The 19,004-nt window shown below is 36.3% G+C and overlaps 1 pseudogene across 1 annotated transcript in view; it reads left to right on the top strand.

The window, feature by feature from the left end:
* Positions 1-479: 479 nt before the first annotated feature.
* LOC311620764 (nuclear prelamin A recognition factor-like) overlaps positions 480-19,004 on the top strand; it is an 869,153-nt pseudogene continuing 850,628 nt past the window's right edge. The window contains exons 1-2 of the transcript in view: positions 480-571; positions 968-1,208. The product of the transcript in view is annotated as a nuclear prelamin A recognition factor-like (transcript). The remainder of the gene's footprint in view (positions 572-967; positions 1,209-19,004) is intronic.

Genomic DNA, 19,004 nt, shown 5'->3' with positions numbered 1-19,004 from the left:
AATTTCTAATATTGCAAAATAGCTCTCCAATTACCCATCCCGAAAGAAGACTAAAACATTAGAAGAAAAATTGTTATTGTTTATTTGGGTGTGGGTAGCATAAACTGGGATTACTTTACTTTTAACTCTAATAAATATTGATTGTATTTTTCTAATTCTGAAAAAATAGAAGCACAAGCACATTGATATGTTCTAGAAGTGTATAAGTCATTATTTTAAATCCACAATGAAATTGAGATATATTAGGGCTATTCAGCCCATTATGAAGAGTGCAGCACTTCTATATATTTCTCTTGCAAAATACTTCCCTAAATAATATAAAATAGCTGAGAAGAGAGGAGGCACTGGGCCCTCTGCCATCACCAGTTAGACGGCATCTCAGGGTGAAAACTATCACCTCACCCAGTACCCCTCAGAGGCAGCCCTTTCCTCCGTGTATACTACAGAGGACAGACTGGGATGCCTAAGAGGCTGGGGCCATGGTGCCCCATTCCTACCCTACTCCCCTGGCCTCCTCCACTCTGGCCCCACAGAACGGTATGTCCGAGAGCCCTTCCCCTGCTACCTCTGTGTATGAGAGCCCTTCCTCTCACCACTGTCTCCAGCCATCCCTCAGCACACAGGCATATTGGCTTTCAAACTCGCCATACTCACTTCCTCTCGCCCCTTTTCAGGGCCTCTGCTCTGGATGGGCTTTTGGAATCCAGGGTTCTGGGGTTTTACAACAGAGCTGGGGTGAGAACAGAACCAAAGATGGCTGATATGGCCACTCACCTCTGCCTCAGCTTGACCAATCAGTTCAGTCTCAGAACGTGGCTCTCAGAGGGGATCCCTATTTCCCCAGCAATGGCTGGAGCCTCAGCCCCAGTGACAACCTCCTCTCTCTCTTGGCCCTCCCGACAGCTGGTGCTTGCTGCAGTTCCCTGTGCCTTGCTTAACCACCCCTTTCTTCCCTGTTCCTACAAAGGAGTCTGCATCTTTGTGTTTTATATTCATATATACTTTATAACTTTTGGGAAAACAAAACAAAACGAAACAAAACAAAAACTGATGACCAAGAGAATGCCACAGTTAACATCTGGAGTCTGGTTCAGGATAACAGAGGGAAGGGAGAATTCCATAAGTTGGCTGATGCCAAGATATTTCTGAGTGGCTGCCTGGTATGTGACAGTTGTGTGACTGCAGAGGAAGGAGTCCAAGTTTCTCAGCAGTGGTCAGGACCAGCGAGGTGATAAAGAATGAGGGGTTCTGGACTGGGAGAAGGATTTCCAACTGTCCTTAGGCCCACGGGCAGGTGGACATCCCGAGGGGTCTCTGACTGAGAGAGGGTGCAGGCCGGGCTGAGGAACACCCCCTCCTCCTGTGTGCACAAATTTTGTGCATTGGACCTCTAATATTTACATATTTATATATCCCAATGAGGCTAGAATTCCCTTTATATTAAGAATATAAATAATACATTAATAAATATTAAACAATTTTACAAAGAACTCTTTATACTATAGCCTTAGAATAAAACTTTGAAGAAGTGAAAAAAGGACAGAGGAAAAAAAAGAATACGACTTTGAGTCCATAACATGAACTGTTATTCATTAATTGTGCCTTTGAAATTTTCACTAATTCATTATTTTAATGTGTTCTATCCACATTAAAATGATTTGTCCTGTGAAATTATAAATTTATGAGTTTTTGATTGTTCACTGTACAAAAAAATCAACATGATAATATACATGAAGTATAGAATGGCATTTAAAATACTCAAAAATCTCAGAGCAAAATACAATATTTTGTCAACAGAACCACCCTACATTGAAGACACTGCCTTGGGAATTGAGCACTAGTATAAACCTCTCCTTCATTCTATATTTTATTTCTCAGTGATAATATATATTAAAAATACCTATTAAGATATCTCATATATGTATCAGTGTGGCATATCAAAGTATTTGCATTGTTTTTATAGCAATATGAAACTCCTATCTGAAAAAATAATATAGTTAAACATAAGTCATGTAATTTGTATCATATTATAGAAACTACTTGCTTATTGATTTGTAGTGCCCTAAATCTTTCTCTCTCCCTGGAGATAACCTTCATAAGAGATCAGTTCTTTTCTTGAACTGCTAAATGGCATATTTTCAAGTTGATATCAACTAAAAGGTAGTAGGATGCCCAATGGAGCATAGCAAAAACAAATGAAACAATTTGACTGGCTGATAACCGTTTCAAGCTATGCTAGTTTCAAGGCAATTATGGCAGTTAGAACATATCAGACTATTCTAACATTAACTATATTTCTGCTAGTACAAATCTATAAGCATTACATGAATAAAATAATCTTCAATACTCTGAAACAATTTCCATTACCTCACATGACATGTAGAGTTAACTGGCAAAGAAAAACTATGGAATTGTGAGAAATTGTGCTCTACATTTTCCAGATTAATTCTTGTAGTTTGTCTCAGGAATCCAGTTCAACATGTCTAAACCCATTAATTTTATCAGAAAATCAAAGGGAATGGAAGAAAATAATCTTTAGAGACAAATAATTTCTTTGTAGAAAGCTTTTGTTTTCATTTCTGTAAATCACAATGCATAACTTTGAATGAACATAATTATTGGGTTTGCATACACATATTTTAAAAATCTAGAGCAGTGTCACTATTAATAAACATTTTATTGATGATGTCAAACCTCTACTTGGTTCATGGTTCAGTAACAATGTACTTAATTTTCTGTGTCAAGTACAGCAGGCTAATACCTATGCTGTCAAGTAATAGATTTTTTTTAGGCAAATGCTTCTGTAACACTTTTATTTATTAGTTATAGAATACATAGTTTTGACTTTTTAACATTGTCCATGGATTCATCTAGGCATTGGAGAGATATAGTAAATAATTTACAGGCCCTACCTTTAAAGTTGTTGTATTATTATTATTATTCTACTAGAGGCTCAGTGCATGGAATTCGTGAATGGGGGGAGGAGGGTTGTCCCGAAGCCCAGCCTGTACCCTCTCCAATCTGGAACATTCCTCTCACAATCCAGGACTGCTGGCTCCCAACTGCTCACCTGCCTGCCTTCCTGATTGCCCCTAACCACTACTGCCTGCCTACCTGATCACGCCCTAACCACTCCCCTGCCAGCCTGATTGATGCCTAACTGCTCCCTTACCAGCCTGTTTGCCCCTAACTGCCCTCCATTGCAGGCCTGGTTCTCCCCAACTGCTCTCCCTGCAGGCCTGGTCCCTCTCAACTGCCCTTCCCTGCTGGCCATCTTGTGGTGGCAATCTTGTTTCCACATGGAGGCAGCCATCTTGTGTGTTGGAGTGATGGTCAATCTGCATATTACTCTTTTATTAGATTAGATAGAGGCCTGGTGCATGGGTGGGGGATGGCTGGTTTGCCCTAAAGGGTGTCCCAGATCAGGGTGGGGTCCCTGTGGGTGGCCTGGGAAAGGGGCTTGTGGTGATATGCAGGCCAGCCACTCCCTCTGGTGACCAAAGCAGATGCCCTGGTATCTGGGGTTTATTTATCTTCTACAATTGAAACTTTGTAGTCTGGAGCAGAGCCAAGCCTTTTGCTTGCTCTATGCCGGCACCATTTCTGTTTGGATTTATATATCTTCTTTCATTGAAACTTTGTAGTCTTTAGTGGAAGCCTACGCCAGCAAGAACAGGTGAAAAGCTTGGCTTCCTCCATTGCTGGGGAAACCCAATCTTTCCTCCTGCTCTTTCTGGCTGTAGCCAACTTAGTTGGGTTTATTTGCATATTTGCTCCTGATTGGCTGGTGGGCATGGCTTGTGGGCATGGCTTGTGGGTATAGCAGAGTGATGGTTTGTTTGCATATTACTCTTTTATTAGATAGGATAGGAAAAAACACACCAGAAAATAAGCAATGCTTTCTATAATATGACCATATAATCAAAGATAATGAAAAGAAGTAACATTAGGGTAAAGAGGAGCTGGCACTAATTAGTTAAGAAAGCCAAGAAAGCCATGGCATCTTTCAAGGAGGGGCAACAAACTTGGTAACAAACTTGGCATATCCAAGTAACATTCATAGATGCTTTGGTGCATCACTCAGGTGCTACCATCCCAGGGCAGAAGCATTCTTCAGAGCTGCTAGGGATTGCTTGAATTTTGCTTTAGAAAGTTTATTATCTCTATCTAACATCCATCTATCTATCTATCATCTATCTATCATCTACGTATCTATCTATCTATCTATCTATCTATCTATCTATCTATCTATCTATTTATCATCTATCATCATCTATCATGGAGTTATATGGAAGCTCTAACATAAAAGCAGAGCTATGGAGGAGGGCAAAAGCCAGAGTCTTAGAATACATTTAGAAGGCTGCTAGAAGAGGGAAGCCAAAAAGGAAGCTGAGAAGAATCCGTCTGGAGCATTGATGTGCTGGCAAATATTTAACAACCGACTTGCAGAGGGGCAGGGGAGCTGATATGCATATCAATCCCTATTGCTTCAGCACTCTCACTATGGCTTACTTTAAAGTAAAAGTGATGTCCCTGAAGGTGGAGTTGGGAAGAGACATGCCATTGGACATTATAGAGCACTTCCACATACATGCACAGTGGACCTAAATAATCTAAAAGGCATAACAGGAAAATGTAGTAAACCATGTAGGACTAATATGTGCTCAGTACTCATGTTTTCTAATGTTATTGGTTTATTATAAGTTTATATAATTTAATTTTATAGTGGCTATGTTTAACAAATGGCTCACAAAATACACACAAATATAAATATCAGCTCTGAAGGGCCAGTTCAATACAGTAAGCACACTAATGGATAGGGGGAAGGCGAATTACATACAGATGCAGGTTTGATTCTCTAGGAAATAGTCACTGAGATGAAGTTAGAGGCTCACAAAGTTTTGGAAAAGTAAGTTTTTAAAACAAAAAGTGGTGGAATCAGGTTTATACAAGGGGAGCTGTCAGACTGTGAAATGGAACTGACATAACATGGAGCAAAGATGGCTGTTAGAGGAGTCCCATGTACTAGTAAGTAACACATGGCTAGATTCTGCCCCTTTGCCTTCCTCAGTTGTAGTCCGGGGTTCTTTCAAGATGAGCACGAGCTAAGGGAGTAAAAATGACACTTTCACTCTTACAGCTGGTCCACAAGTCCATTCTGCATGGTTACCACAGTTATCATGAAGTAAGAAACAACCAAGTATAATAAATTTTGCTCTGTAATAAAATGAAATAAAAAAAAGACAGAAAATTTCTTGGGAGTAATGAAATGTAAATCACTGGCAGCTTTTATATATATTTTCCAATCTGATTAGAGGGACAAAATGAAGTGAGGAATGGATAATTCAAGCATTAAAAGGGAATGTATTCAAACTGAAATTCTTAAGTTGAAACTGAGAAATGGGATGGTAGAGAAATTAGGAGCATTGAATGGTTCAAAAATATTTTTTTAAATTTGCAAGCAACGTGCATTAATAAAAAATGAAAGTGTTTTTCAGAAGAAACATAATTTGATTGTAAAAAAAAAATAAAGAGACATATAAAGCAGTAAATAGCTGTTGGTTTTCATTATATCCATCTTTTAAAGATAATCAAGAAGAAAGGGCTAGTGTTTTTTGTCCAAAAATGACAGTAGACCTAGACTGGAAGCAATAAGGAAACAACATTTTTTTTCCCTACGGTTTTATCACTTTAGGGCACATGTGTCAAACACAAGGCCCGCGGGCCAAATCCAGCCTGCCAGGCCTTGCAATGTGGCCCGCACCGCGCTGTCATCACTGCACTCCGCTGTCAGATTATGACATTGTCAGTTTATGACTGTTCAGTAAACCATTCGGCCCGTGATTTAGGCTGGATTTTAGATTTTGGCCCCTTCTCTGATTGAGTTCGACACCCCTACTTTAGGGCATCACAGATTTTTTTTTCATTGAACTGGGGATAGGATGGTCTTTGTATTAGACAATTGTTTCTACTTTAGTGACCCTTCAGTAGTGATAGGTATTTTTAGTGAAATAAGAGTTTTTATTGGAAAGTTTTAATACATTTTCTTTCACTAAACTTGTAAGTAGCTGAGCAAATAGTAAAAAATTATTCCCTCAGTTCATGTGTACACAGCTCCTAGTGTTGACATATATAAAGGTCTTGGTGAATGAATATTAGCAAAAATAAATGAAAAACTATGGAAATAAGAGAATCTCTAAAAATATAGATCAGATCTTATTCCTTTAAAATTGACTTTTATTTGTTCCTCACACATGCCAACTTTGCTCCAGCGCTGGAATGCCCACACAAAACCTCCTGCTCATCCAGACATTTCACATTTCATCTCCCCATTAAGTCCTACAGATATCACCAAAGTGACCTATCCTCCTACTTCCCAATCAAGTTCTACAACATTTCCCCACAGAAGTTACCAGTTTCTGAAATTATCTATTTCATTAACTTTTATTCTTAATCCTTCTAATGAAAACAATGACCTCTTCTTGTTCATTGCTCCACGAATGTTGCTTCCAGCAATCAGAACACAATAGTATACAGCATAGGAATAAATAAAAGAGATATTGAATAAATGGCAACTCGGTTAATTTTTCTTTATAAGGTTGCTAATATTTGCTTTACAAACATCCCATTTCTCTCATCTCTTCCTAAGGAAAGAATATTATTTCTGCTTCTCTACTGGCCTTTCTTCTGACACGTACCATGCTATCTTCATTTTCTCACCCACCACCTACTGTTTAAAATACGTTAACCAGGCCTAAAACATCAAACACCACAACTACCTCTGAAAACTGTCAACAACATCCCCAGTTGAATGAAATATTATGGTGCTTGCCTTACCTTACTCATCCTACTTTAGTTAACACTGTAGATCCTGTTGACATTCATCTCCATTGGCTTTCAGGATACTCCTTGATCATGTTCCCTCTTACATTTCTAAGTATTAAAAGCAGGTTTCTGTCTTAGGCTGTTTCCTACTCTGCCCACTTTCAGATTCCAGTATTTATACATGCTCATCTTTTCTTCCCCCCATCCCCAGAATGCTTCTTCCTTATTCTGTCCCCCATGTCTTCTGCATTATATTTTCCTAACTCATTTATATAGGCACTAAACTGACCACCCTATATCCCCACTTGCCTTTATCTTTTGCAAAGTTGTTAGGAGAATCATTCTGAAATGATAGTCATATTCTAGCTTAAAACTTTAAAATGGTTTTCTTAAGCAGATAATAAACTTCTTGACAGCAGGAAATGTGTGTGATTTTGCTCTGCATCCTCAGCATGTACTTCTCAGAGTATATTCAATAACCCTTTAAGGAAAGGAAAGAAGGAGGAAAAGATGGGTCAATTGTTCAGACAATGCCAACTTTACTGTGTTAATGACTTTTCCTCTTGAAATAAGAAATTAGAAAGAGCACTTTAAACAAATTATTATTTCCAACTAGTGGTAAAAAAAAAAATCTTGCAAAAACAAAAAGAATAGCTGAGAAAAACACACTTTAGAGAGTTTGGATGGGATTAATTAATATATATATATCTTCATTTCAATGCATATGCATATTACACATATTACACATCTTCCAGGAGCAGGAAATAGTAATTACAATTACATCAAAAAGTTTTTTCTGTCTTCTTGATATTATTTTGAAATAACATAATCTCAGTGAAAATAAAATAAATAAAAGTTAGGGAAGACTAGCAGAGTTCTGGAGCAAAATCTGGGATCAAGAGGAAGGTTTTTGTTTGTTTTAAAAAGAAGAGCATTGAGCATATTTTTTTTATTTCAAGAAAAATGATTTTAAATATAATAATGTTATATGCAATAAACATCAATTATTCAAGAAAGATTATCTTATACATAATAATATTACATGCAATAAAATTTTAAATTTCAAGAAAAAAAGTGTTTTAAGTATAATAATATTACGAAAACTCTACTAACAGAGTATGATATCACAAAAGTTGTAGGAAATATTAAAGATCTGCAAATAATAGCATTACTTCTATTATATTCAAGAATATTTCCCCCTCTGGCTCTATTTTTGTTCATTAGTTTATGTTGTTGATTATATTCTACAAATGAGTGATATCATATGATATTTATCTTTCTCTAATTGGCTTATTTCGCTTAGCATGATGCTCTCCATGTCCATCCATGCTGCTGCAAATGGTAAGAATTTCTTCTTTTTTATAGCAGCATAGTATTTCATTGCGTAGAAGTAGGTTTCTGTCTTAGGCTGTTTTCTAGTCCACTCATCTACTCATGGGCCCTTACGCATTTTCCAAATCTTAGCTAATGTAGATTGTGCTGCTATGAATATAGAGTGCATATATCTTTTCTGATTGCTATTTCTGATTTCAGGTTATCATTCAAAATAGACAGTCAAATAAAAAGATTCCAAAACAAACAAACAAACAAAAAAGTTAAAGGAGTTCATCACCACCAAGCCAGCTCTACAAGATAGGGGATTGCTATAAGGAATTTCTGAGAAAAGTCAGAATGACTATCATCAACAAATCAACAAGTGACAAGTTCTGGCCAGGGTGCAGAGGAAAAGGAACCCTCGTGCACTGCTGGTGGAAATGCAGATTGGTGCAGCCACTGTGGAAACAGTATGGAGTTGCCTCAAAAAATTAAAAATGAACTTCCATTTCACCTAAAAATCCCACCTCCAGGAATATATCCATTGAGCATATTTTAATGTTGGGAATGTTCCATTAAAAATGCAGCAAGTGAAAAGGCAAGATAATCTCACACATATCTATGACATTTAATCACCATATTATTAAGAACAAGTTCTTAAATGCATGTAAAAAATGCATCTCAAAATGCATCTAAAATAGGCAGTGATCTTTAGGAAGACAACACAAAGGGATGTTTTTACTGAATTATTAATATACTTTTTTTAGAATTATTATGCATAATAATCTAGTTTACTATATTTTGTATTTCCTGAACAGATCATAAGATACAAATATTAAACTATTATATTTATTTGAAAGCAAATAAACTTGTTTTTTCACAACGGAAATCAGTAGGAGAAAATAATTTTTCTGGATAATGGTTGCCTAGTGGAAAAAAAACAATATAATTTTCCTTTATATTCTTACTTGTCAAAAGTTAATTTTCTTTTGGCTCTTTTAATTTTAGTATTTTTATATTTGATGGATTTTAAATGTTTTCAGAGCTTTCATGTATAAAATAGTTTTATTAGATTGTCTTCTTTTCTTTCTTTTCTTTTAAATCCTCACCTAAGGATATCTTTCCATTGATTTTTTTGAGAGAGTGGAAGAGAGAGGTAAAGACAGAAAGAAATATCTATGTGAGAAAAACACATTGATCGGTTACCTCCAACATGTACCCAAACCAGGGCCCGGTCCAGGGAGTAGCCTGCAATCAAGGTAGTACCCTTGTCCAGAATGGAACTTGGGACCCTTGGGTCAACAGGCTAATGCTCTATCCACTGAGCAAAATGGGCTAGGGCTAGATTGTTTTCCTGAGTGCTTTCATTGGCATTACTTTAGGAAAAAACTGAGTATAAGTGAAAATGGCTTCTTTGTTATCATTTACATATGAATAAACAAATGGAAAATGTTTTACTTGTGGTCAAGTAAAGACCATTAAGTAAGACATTAATATTATACAATTCCATGAATTTCCTCATAATTAATTTTTAGGTTTAAATTTATAGAAAATGGAGATAAATCTTTATTCAGAAAAGCTTAATTACAAGCCAGAATGTTTTATTTTTAAATACAATGTAATGGTCAGGCCCAAAGAAAACATATATTCAGCTGTGACAGAATTCAAATGTTATTTCATAGCAGGAAATCAATTTGTTCATTATTATTGAAATTCAGAGAGCAGAGCCTCTTAGAAATTCTTCACTAGATCTACAGTTGGATTACTGAAATAATATCAGTAATATGAATTCTGTACTCCTCATCACAGTTGACCTCTCTCTTTCACACACAAACACACACACACACACACACACACACACACGCACACGCAAAATGGATTACAGCACTATGTTAATGCTGCATGTCTCATTGTGAATTTGAACTATTATTGTCTATTGTTAGGTGTCCCTATGTATATTTATACTGCCTAAGTATATGAAACTACGTAGATCTTAAAAAAAAATTATATAAGAGACCATTGAGCTCAAAGTTGGGTATTATCTTTTCTGAAAACAATAACAATGTTACAATGATATAAACATGAAAATATTACTATTTTATGTATCTAGAGTTATATTTTATACAAGTAACAGGACATAATAAATGGAGGTATTATATTTTATTTGACTTTTTCATATGACTTTACCTACTAAACATATTATACAAAGTCAACAAAAGTTGAGCTATACATTCAATTCAACTGATAACAAATAGAACCTAGTTTCATTATTTATTTACATTTTAGAGAAAGATTACCAATTATACTTTAACAATTATTTGTCTTTACTATCATAAAGGTTTTTAAGAAATGAAATGTGTGATGTGTATGTTTTAAAATTTATTTATGAAATAAGGAGGGAAAGTGAACCTAAGATTCCCAGCTTCATCATAGTTAAATTCAACTTTTGGATGAAATGAAGCTCTCTGTTAATTTGCACCGCTCAAATTGGCACCTAGTGCTTTTAAAAGGGGTATGCTGTGAAGAAAAGTGATATAATTTGAAAAGATTTTTGAATTTTATAATTTTCTAAAATGTAAAGGATACAAAATAATTATTCACATAATAAAAACTACATAAATTATAGCTCCACAAAAATCTTGCTAGCTAGTGATAATAGGCAGAAGGTACAATAGATAGCCATTCAAAGCAAATTCTGCAATTATCTGGATCCATGGGTGATGCATACAACACAGACAAAGGAATCAAATGGACCTGAATTAAATTCCATCCATTCTATTGACCCCTGGCTGTCTGTGTCATGGGACAGTAACCTAGGTCACTTGATGTTACTTTTGCCTAAGCCTACTTATCTAAAAATGAGCCACATGAGGATGCAATGCGTAGTGCATGTAAATGATAGCATCATTATAGCACATAAAGAATGTCCTATGAAAATTGACTTTCATAAAAGCACTTTAAAACTTGACATTAGATACAACTGATATGGTATATTTATAACATGATATCCTTTCAGTTCAATATTTACTAGTAGTTGAATAGTTGCATAAACATTTTTGAACTTATTATACATTTGAATGGTTACTAAATGTGGTTTCAGTTTTCTAAAATTATCCTATTAAGTTTCTATTTTATTTTTTCCTGTAGATTACTTTTTAACTTCTTGTTTAAATGAGATATTTTTTAAAAAATTATTTTTATTAATTTCAGGGAGGAAGGGAAATATATATATATATATATATATATATATATATATATATATATATATATATATACACAAACATCAATGATGAGAGAGAAGCATTGATCAGCTACCTCCTACATGCCCCATATTGGAGGTCGAGCCCACAACCCACGTATATGCCCTGACTGGGAATCAAACTATAACCTCCTGGTTCATAGGTCAATACTAAACCACTGAATCACAAGATAATTTTTTTTAAATATATATATATATTATTGATTTTTTACAGAGAGGAAGGGAGAGAGATAGAGAGCTAGAAACGTCGATGAGAGAGAAACATCGACGAGCTGCCTCTTGCACACCCCCTACCGGGGATGTGCCCGCAACCAACGTACATGCCCCTGACCGGAATCAAACCTGGGACCTTTCAGTCCGCAGACCGACGCTCTACCGCTGAGCCAATCCGGTTTTGGCCACAAGATAATTTTTTAATTGTAAGTATTTATATTTACTGAATACCCCAGCAGGCTGAGGTGGTTGTTGGGTTGCCAACATAGATATTTATAAAAAGTAAGACTACAGTGGAATCTCAGAGGAATGGTAGAGACAAGATCAGCCAAAGAAATTGTATGTATGTATGCATAACATAAGGACACAGATAATAGGGTGGGGAAGGCCTGGGGTGAGGGTGTGAGGAGAGTGGCAGGGAGCCAAGGAGGGGTCAATGGGGGGAAAAAGGGGACAAATGTAATACTTTATAAAATAAAGATTTATAAAAAATAAAAATCATAAAAAAATATGACTAACTCTTAACTATTAACTAGTTAGATGAGGCTATTTGTAAACATGCCAGTCTTCATTTACCAGTCTGATATATAACTAGTATGTATGCAAAATCACTTGTTATTCTTCCCTAAAAATGTATCTTTGGAAAATAAGGACAAAAATTTTAAAAAGAATTATGGGTCATACAATTATATCTTCTCAAATTTTACAAAAAGAGCTATAAAAATCCATGAGTTTTATCTTTCAAAAACAACATATTTCAAGAAGAATAATATTTTAGTCTAATAAAAGAAATATTTATTTTTAAGAAATCAGAGGTGTTTATTTTTTTCTGCAGTCACTTTTGTGTAATTAAAATTAAGTATGTATGTATAGTTTAATTTAACAGAAAAGTTTTCTATATGTATTACAGTAATTTTGTTTATACTGAATAGATCTAATAATGGCACACATTCACCAGTCAATGGGAGAAAATGAAAGCACACGTGGAGGCGTGGCTCAGCACAGGTGGGAACATCACTGGCATGCCTTAAAACTCTGCAGAAAGTCACTCCTCCACACAAATTGCCACCGGAAATGCAGTGGGATCACATGCATTAGCCAAACATTGTTTAAAACTCTTGGATTTAAATATTTAGACTATGGTTGTAGATACGTAATATTTATTTATGTCACAAAATTGCAATAATGCTTTTTTCTAACTTATGGCCTATTCACTAAAATTTGTAAAAAATAACAGGGCATTAAAAACAAAAGAAAGCCCAACTTGTTAATTTAATCAATAGCAAATATTGGTTAAAAGCATTTTAAAATGAACAGGGTGTTAATTTTATTTTTTTCCTTTTTTATTAAATTCATTGGAGTGATGTTTAATATGATCGTATAGTTTCAGGCATGGGTTTCTATGTTATAAGATCTCTATATTGCACTGTGTGCCCACCACCCAAGTCAGAATTTTTCCCATCACCGTATATTAGGGCCTCCATCACCTCCCACACCCTTCCCTCTGGCAGCCACCACACTGCTGTTTATGTTCACAAATTTCAGTTTTATGTCCCACATACGAATGAAATCAAATGTTTCTTAGCTTTTTCTAACTGACTTATTTCACTTAGCGCAATATTCTCGAGGTCTATCCATGTCATTGCAAATGATGGTATATTTCATCCTTTCTTATGGCTGAGTAGTATCCCATTGTGTATATGTACCACATCTTCTTTGTCCGGGACACTTTGGTTTTGAACATGCCTTGGCCACCTTGAATAATACGGCAGTGAACATAGGAATACATACACCTTTGGGAATTCATGATTTGGAGGTTTTCAGGTATACTAGTATACTTAAAAAGAATTATGGGTCATAAAAGTATACTTTTATTGCTGGGTCATATGGTATCTCTTTTCTTAATTTTTTGATGAATTGCCAAGCTGCTTTCCATAGTGGTGTTACCATTCTATATTCCCACCAGCAGTGAATGAGGACTCCCCTTTTTCTCAAACCTCTCCAACACTTGTTATTGCTTGTTTTGTTTATAATGGCCACTGTAACAGGTATGAGGTAGTATCTCATGAGGTAGTTTTGATTTGCATTTTCCTAATTGCCAGTGAAGTTGAACATCTATTTATATATCTACTAGAGTCCCAGTGCACGAAATGTGTCAAGGGAGGGATTTCCCTCAGCCTGATCTGTATCCTCTCCAATATGGGAACACTCAGGGGATATCCTACTGATGACCTAAGCCTGCTTGAGCCTAAGCTGCAATCTGGCCTCCCTCTGCAGGAGGTGATGGGGCTTATTAGGAGAAGGCACCACCCCCATCACCCCGCTGCTGCTGCCACTGCCGGCTGCCACAGCCACCAAGGTGTTTTCATCAACATGGACTTCAGTCCCTTCACCACAAAAAAATGACAATTTTTTAAGGCATTTTCAAGATGTCTCTTCCATAGGATATGGCCTGCCTTCCTTCCTTCCTTCCTTCCTTCCTTCCTTCCTTCCTTCCTTCCTTCCTTCCTTCCTTCTTTTCTTCCTTCCTTTTCTTTCATTTCCTCACCTGAGTATATTTTTCCATTGATTTTTAGAGAACATGGAAGAGAGAGGGAAAGATAGAGAAACATCAATGAGAGAGGAACACTTTGATTGGTTACCTCTTGCATGAGCCCTCACTTGGCCCCGGCCAGGGAGGAGTCTGCAACCTAGATGCATGTCCTTGATCAGAATTGAACCTGGACCCTGCAGTTGGCAGGCCGAGGCTCTATCCACTGAGCAAAACAGGCTAGGGTAGGACATGACATTTCTTATCCCCTCCAGCAGCACACCTTTATTTTTTCCTCCAGGAGTGAAGTGAAAAAACCCTAGATCACCTTCTTGGATTCTTATTACCCAAGTTACCAAGAACACTGCAAGTGGCATACCGGGAGCTTAACCAATGAGCGATCAGAAAAGGTGTTTTTTCTGCAGCTCACACACAGATGCTGGACTGCTAGTGCACTGCAGCCTGCAGGCCCTGCTGTATGCAGTCCTGCTCGCTCACCGCAGCGCCTGGCAGCCAGGCCCCTCCTGTCTGTCTGCAGGCCCCGGCTTCTGGCAGTTAGACCCTGCTGTCTGTTTGTGGGCCCCAGTGCCAGGCAACCAGGCTCCGCTGTCTGTCTGCAAGCCTGGCAGCCTGGCACCTGGCAGCCAGGCCCTGCTCTCTGTGCCTGCCTCATCCCACCCACCAGGCTGCCAGACTTGCTGTGATAGGAGCCTGAGGGCCACAGAGGGCAGGACCCAGAGGTCCTCCACCACTTTCTGGTGACTGGTCATCTATCTGGTCGTGAGGGCCCTAGGCTATTATTAATATAGATTGGTTGTTCATACGTCTTCTTAGGAAAGATGTAGTATTTTCCGGTCCTCTGTCCATTTTGATTGGGTTGTTTATTTGTTTGGGATTGAGTTTTATGAGTTATTTATATATTTTGGGAAGTAAACCTTTGTCAGAGCTACTGTTTGCAAATATGATGTCCCATCTGGTTGGCTGACACTTTGTTTTGTCATCAGTTTCTTTTGCTGCGCAGAAGCTTTTAGTTTGATATAATCTCATTCATTTATTTTTCCCTTTACTTCCCATGCCTTTGGAGTAAAGTTCATAAAATGTTCTCTATAACCAAGGTCTATAAATTTGGTACCTATATTTTCTTCAATGTGACATTGTTTAGGGTCTTATATTTAGGTATTTGATTCGTTTTGGATTAATTTTTGTACATGGGGGCATACTAGAGTACATTTCATTGTTTTGCATGTGGATTTTCAGTTTTCCCAGAATCATTTATTGAAGAGGCTATCTGTACTACATTGTGCATTTCTGGCTCCTTTGTTGAAACTATCTGTCCATATACATGTGACTGTATAGCTGGGCTCTCTATTCTGTTCCATTGATGTGTGTGTCTGTTTCTTTGCCAATGCCATGCTGTTTTGATTATCGCAGCTCAGTAGTATACTTTAAAATCAGATAGCATGATACCTCCAGCTTTGTTCTATTTTCTTTGTTCTATTTGCTTTATTTGGGGTCTTTTGTGGTTCCATACAGATCTGATGATTTCTCATTGTATTTTTTTAAAATACATTGGGAATTTGATGGGGATTGCATTAAATCTGTATATTGTCTTGTGTAATATGGCCATTTTAATTATGTTAATTTTTCTAATCCACGAACACAGATATTTTCCCACTTAATTGTACCTTTTTAAATCTCTTTTCATTATGCTTTGCACTTTTTAGTATATATGTCTTTCACATTCTTTGTTAATTTTATTATTAGATATTTGATTATTTTGATTGTCATTGCAAAGGGAATCATGTGGTATTTTTTTTTCTAATTTCTTTTTCTGAACTTTTGTTGTTTGCATATAAGAAGGCGATGGATTTTTGCACATTGATTTTGTATGCTGCAATTTAACTGTATTTATTTATTGTTTCTTTTTAAAAATATATTTTTTATTGATTTAAGAGAGGAAGGGTGAGGGAGAGAGAGATAAAAACATCAATGAAGAGAATCATTGATCAGTTGCCTCCTGCACGCCCCCTACTGGGGATTGAGCCCACAACTCCTGGAATGTGCCCCTAACCAGAATCGAACCCAGGACCCTTTGGTCTACAGGATGATGCTCTATCCACTAAGCCAAACTAGCTAGGGCTATAAATTGTTTCTAATAATTATTTTGGTGGAGTCTTTCGGGTTTTCAATATACAGAATCATATTGTCCACAAAAAGTGACAATTGACATCTTCCTTCCTTATTTGGATGCTGTTTATTTATTTCTCTGGCCTTATTGCTCTGGCTAGGACTGCCAGTACTATGCTGAATAAAAGTGGTGAGAGTGGACATCCTTGCCTTGTTCCTGATCTTAGAGGAAAAGCTTTCAGTTTTTCATCATTGAGTGTGATATTAGCTGAGGGTTTATCATATACGGCCTTTATTTTGTTGAGTTACTATCCCTTTATTACTATTTTATTGAATGATTTAAATGAATGATGTATCCTATTGATTTGCATATGTTGAACCATCCTTGTGCCCCTGGAATGAACTGACTTGATTTTTTTCTTTTATATGCTCTTATATTTGATTTGCTAGTATTTTGTTTAGGATTTCTGCATAATATGATATTAATTTCACATATGATATATGGATGGGAACTTTTTCCCATTAAATCAGAAGTATGTTAAATGAAGGTCTGCAAAATCAAGGGTATACTGTATGTGATTTTTAGGATGAATTTTATTCATCAATATAGTCATGAAATAGTGGTATAAAATTTTATGCTCTTATTCTGAAAATGTAATGTGGACATTTTATAGCTAGAGCTCAGAAATTTAATTATTATTTACAACTTATTTTATGTTTTTTAGGCATATCATTCTTTCAAACCCTTCTAAAATAGTGATAATACTTTTTTATTATTATAATTGCATTGAAAATGTGACATCTAGAGGTTAAGTAATTTGTTAAAAGCCAAATAAGAAGTCCCACAGTAATAACTTAAATCCTAATCTCTCACTTGGCTATTTTCATATAGCAAATTCAGATGCATTGTGAAAGGGAGAGAAGATTGGGAGAGAAGACAGAAAGAACAGAGGGAAGAATGGAGACAACTTAAAAGGAAACATTTAAAAGTGGGGTAGAGTCAATAAAGTTGTCTTCAACATCACTAAAAGCAGAATGTGTTCCTAGTTTAATCCTTAAGGGAAAAGGAAGAAAATATCACATTTCAAACACACACAGAAAAGTAAATTATTTTAAAATGCCAAAAATATATCATGATAGAGTCATGGGAGAGAAAGGATTGTTACAATATTTGAGAAAGCCTTGTAAAACTTTGAAACAATGAAGTATATCTAAAGTCCAGGGAACAAGAAGGGGTTCTGCTTTAATTTTATTTATTGATTAAGGTGTGACATGTGTTCTTATTGCCCCATTGCTCCAACAGCCCCCTGCCCCCACTCATGCCCACACTCCTTGCTGTCTGTGTCCATTAGTTAGGCTTACGTGCATGCATACAGGTCCTTTGGTTGATCTCTCCTCCTTATCCCCAACCTCCCCTATCTTCCCTCTGAGGTTTGGTGGTCTGATTGATGCTTTTCTGACTCTGGATCTGTTTTTGTTCCTCTGTTTATGTTGTTCATTATATTCCATAAATGAGTGAGATAATGTGATCTTTATCTTTCTCTGACTGGCTTATTTTGCTTAACACAATGTTCTCTAGATCTATACATGCTATTGCAAATAGTAAGAACTCCTTTTCTACCACAGAGTAGTATTCCATTGTGTAGATTACCACAGTTTTTTAATCCACTCATCTGTACCCTATTTCCCCGAAAATAAGACAGTGTTTTATATTAAATTTTGCTCCCAAAGATGCGCTAGGTCTTATTTTCAGGGGATGTCTTATTTTTCCATGAAGAAGAATATGGTACACATTGATTGTTAAATGAAAATAAAGGAAATGTATTACCTGAATACGGTATGGTAGTACAGTAGTTGTCAACACAAACCAGACAAACTGTGAATCCTACAGTATCAAGAATTTATTCATTTATTCAATGACAATTATGTCAGCATCTTCTGGACATCATCATAACAATCCAATTCCTGAATTTCCTGGTAAATTTCTTGTGACTCCATTTCTTTCAGAATCAGTGGACCAAATCTCTCATGTTTAGTCTAGGGGGGCCTTATTTTGGGGGATGCCTTATATTTCACTCAGAAGGAAACCTGTAAGTAGGTCTTATTTTCGGAGGATGTCTTATTTTTGGGGAAACATGGTAGTTGGGCACTTAGGCAGTTTCAAAATCTTAGCTATGGTGAATTGTGCTGCTATGAACATCTGGATTCTCTATTCTATTCCATTGATCTGCATGTCTGTTCTTGTGCCAATACCAGGTAGTTTTGCGAACAGTGGCTTTGTAATACAGCTTGACATATGGCATTTTAGATCCCTCCTACTTTGTTCTTCATACTTTTAAAGGCTTAGATAGAAAGAGATGGTACAAAAGTCAAATCCAAGGGGGTCTGATGTGGTAAGGAAAATAAGCAGGGCAGCTTTATTATTTTCTGAAGTCTTAGCCACATGATAAAAACTATATTCCATAGTTTGAAAATGTGAAGACATTTCACAGTGATTTATTTAAATAATTGAAAACCTTTCCAACCAACCTGTTATTCTCATTTTTCCATATATTTGGATTTTGATAATGTCTCTCCCATTGGTTTAACAGTCGTTATTTGCCAATTAAGTTGCTGGGAAGGAGAAAAGTAACATTTCATCTATTGATAACATTAGTTTATCACCAGACAAGTTTTTGAAAATATTAGTTAATGCCTTTCTGCAAAATATTTGTAGTATAGTTGAGCAATCATATC

This window comes from Pipistrellus hanaki, assembly GCF_964339955.1.
Source record: "Pipistrellus hanaki genome assembly, chromosome: 1".
NCBI classification, from domain to species: Eukaryota; Metazoa; Chordata; class Mammalia; order Chiroptera; family Vespertilionidae; genus Pipistrellus; species Pipistrellus hanaki.
The sequence above is the reverse complement of the archived record's forward strand: the minus strand, read 5'-3'. Positions and strand labels throughout refer to the sequence as shown.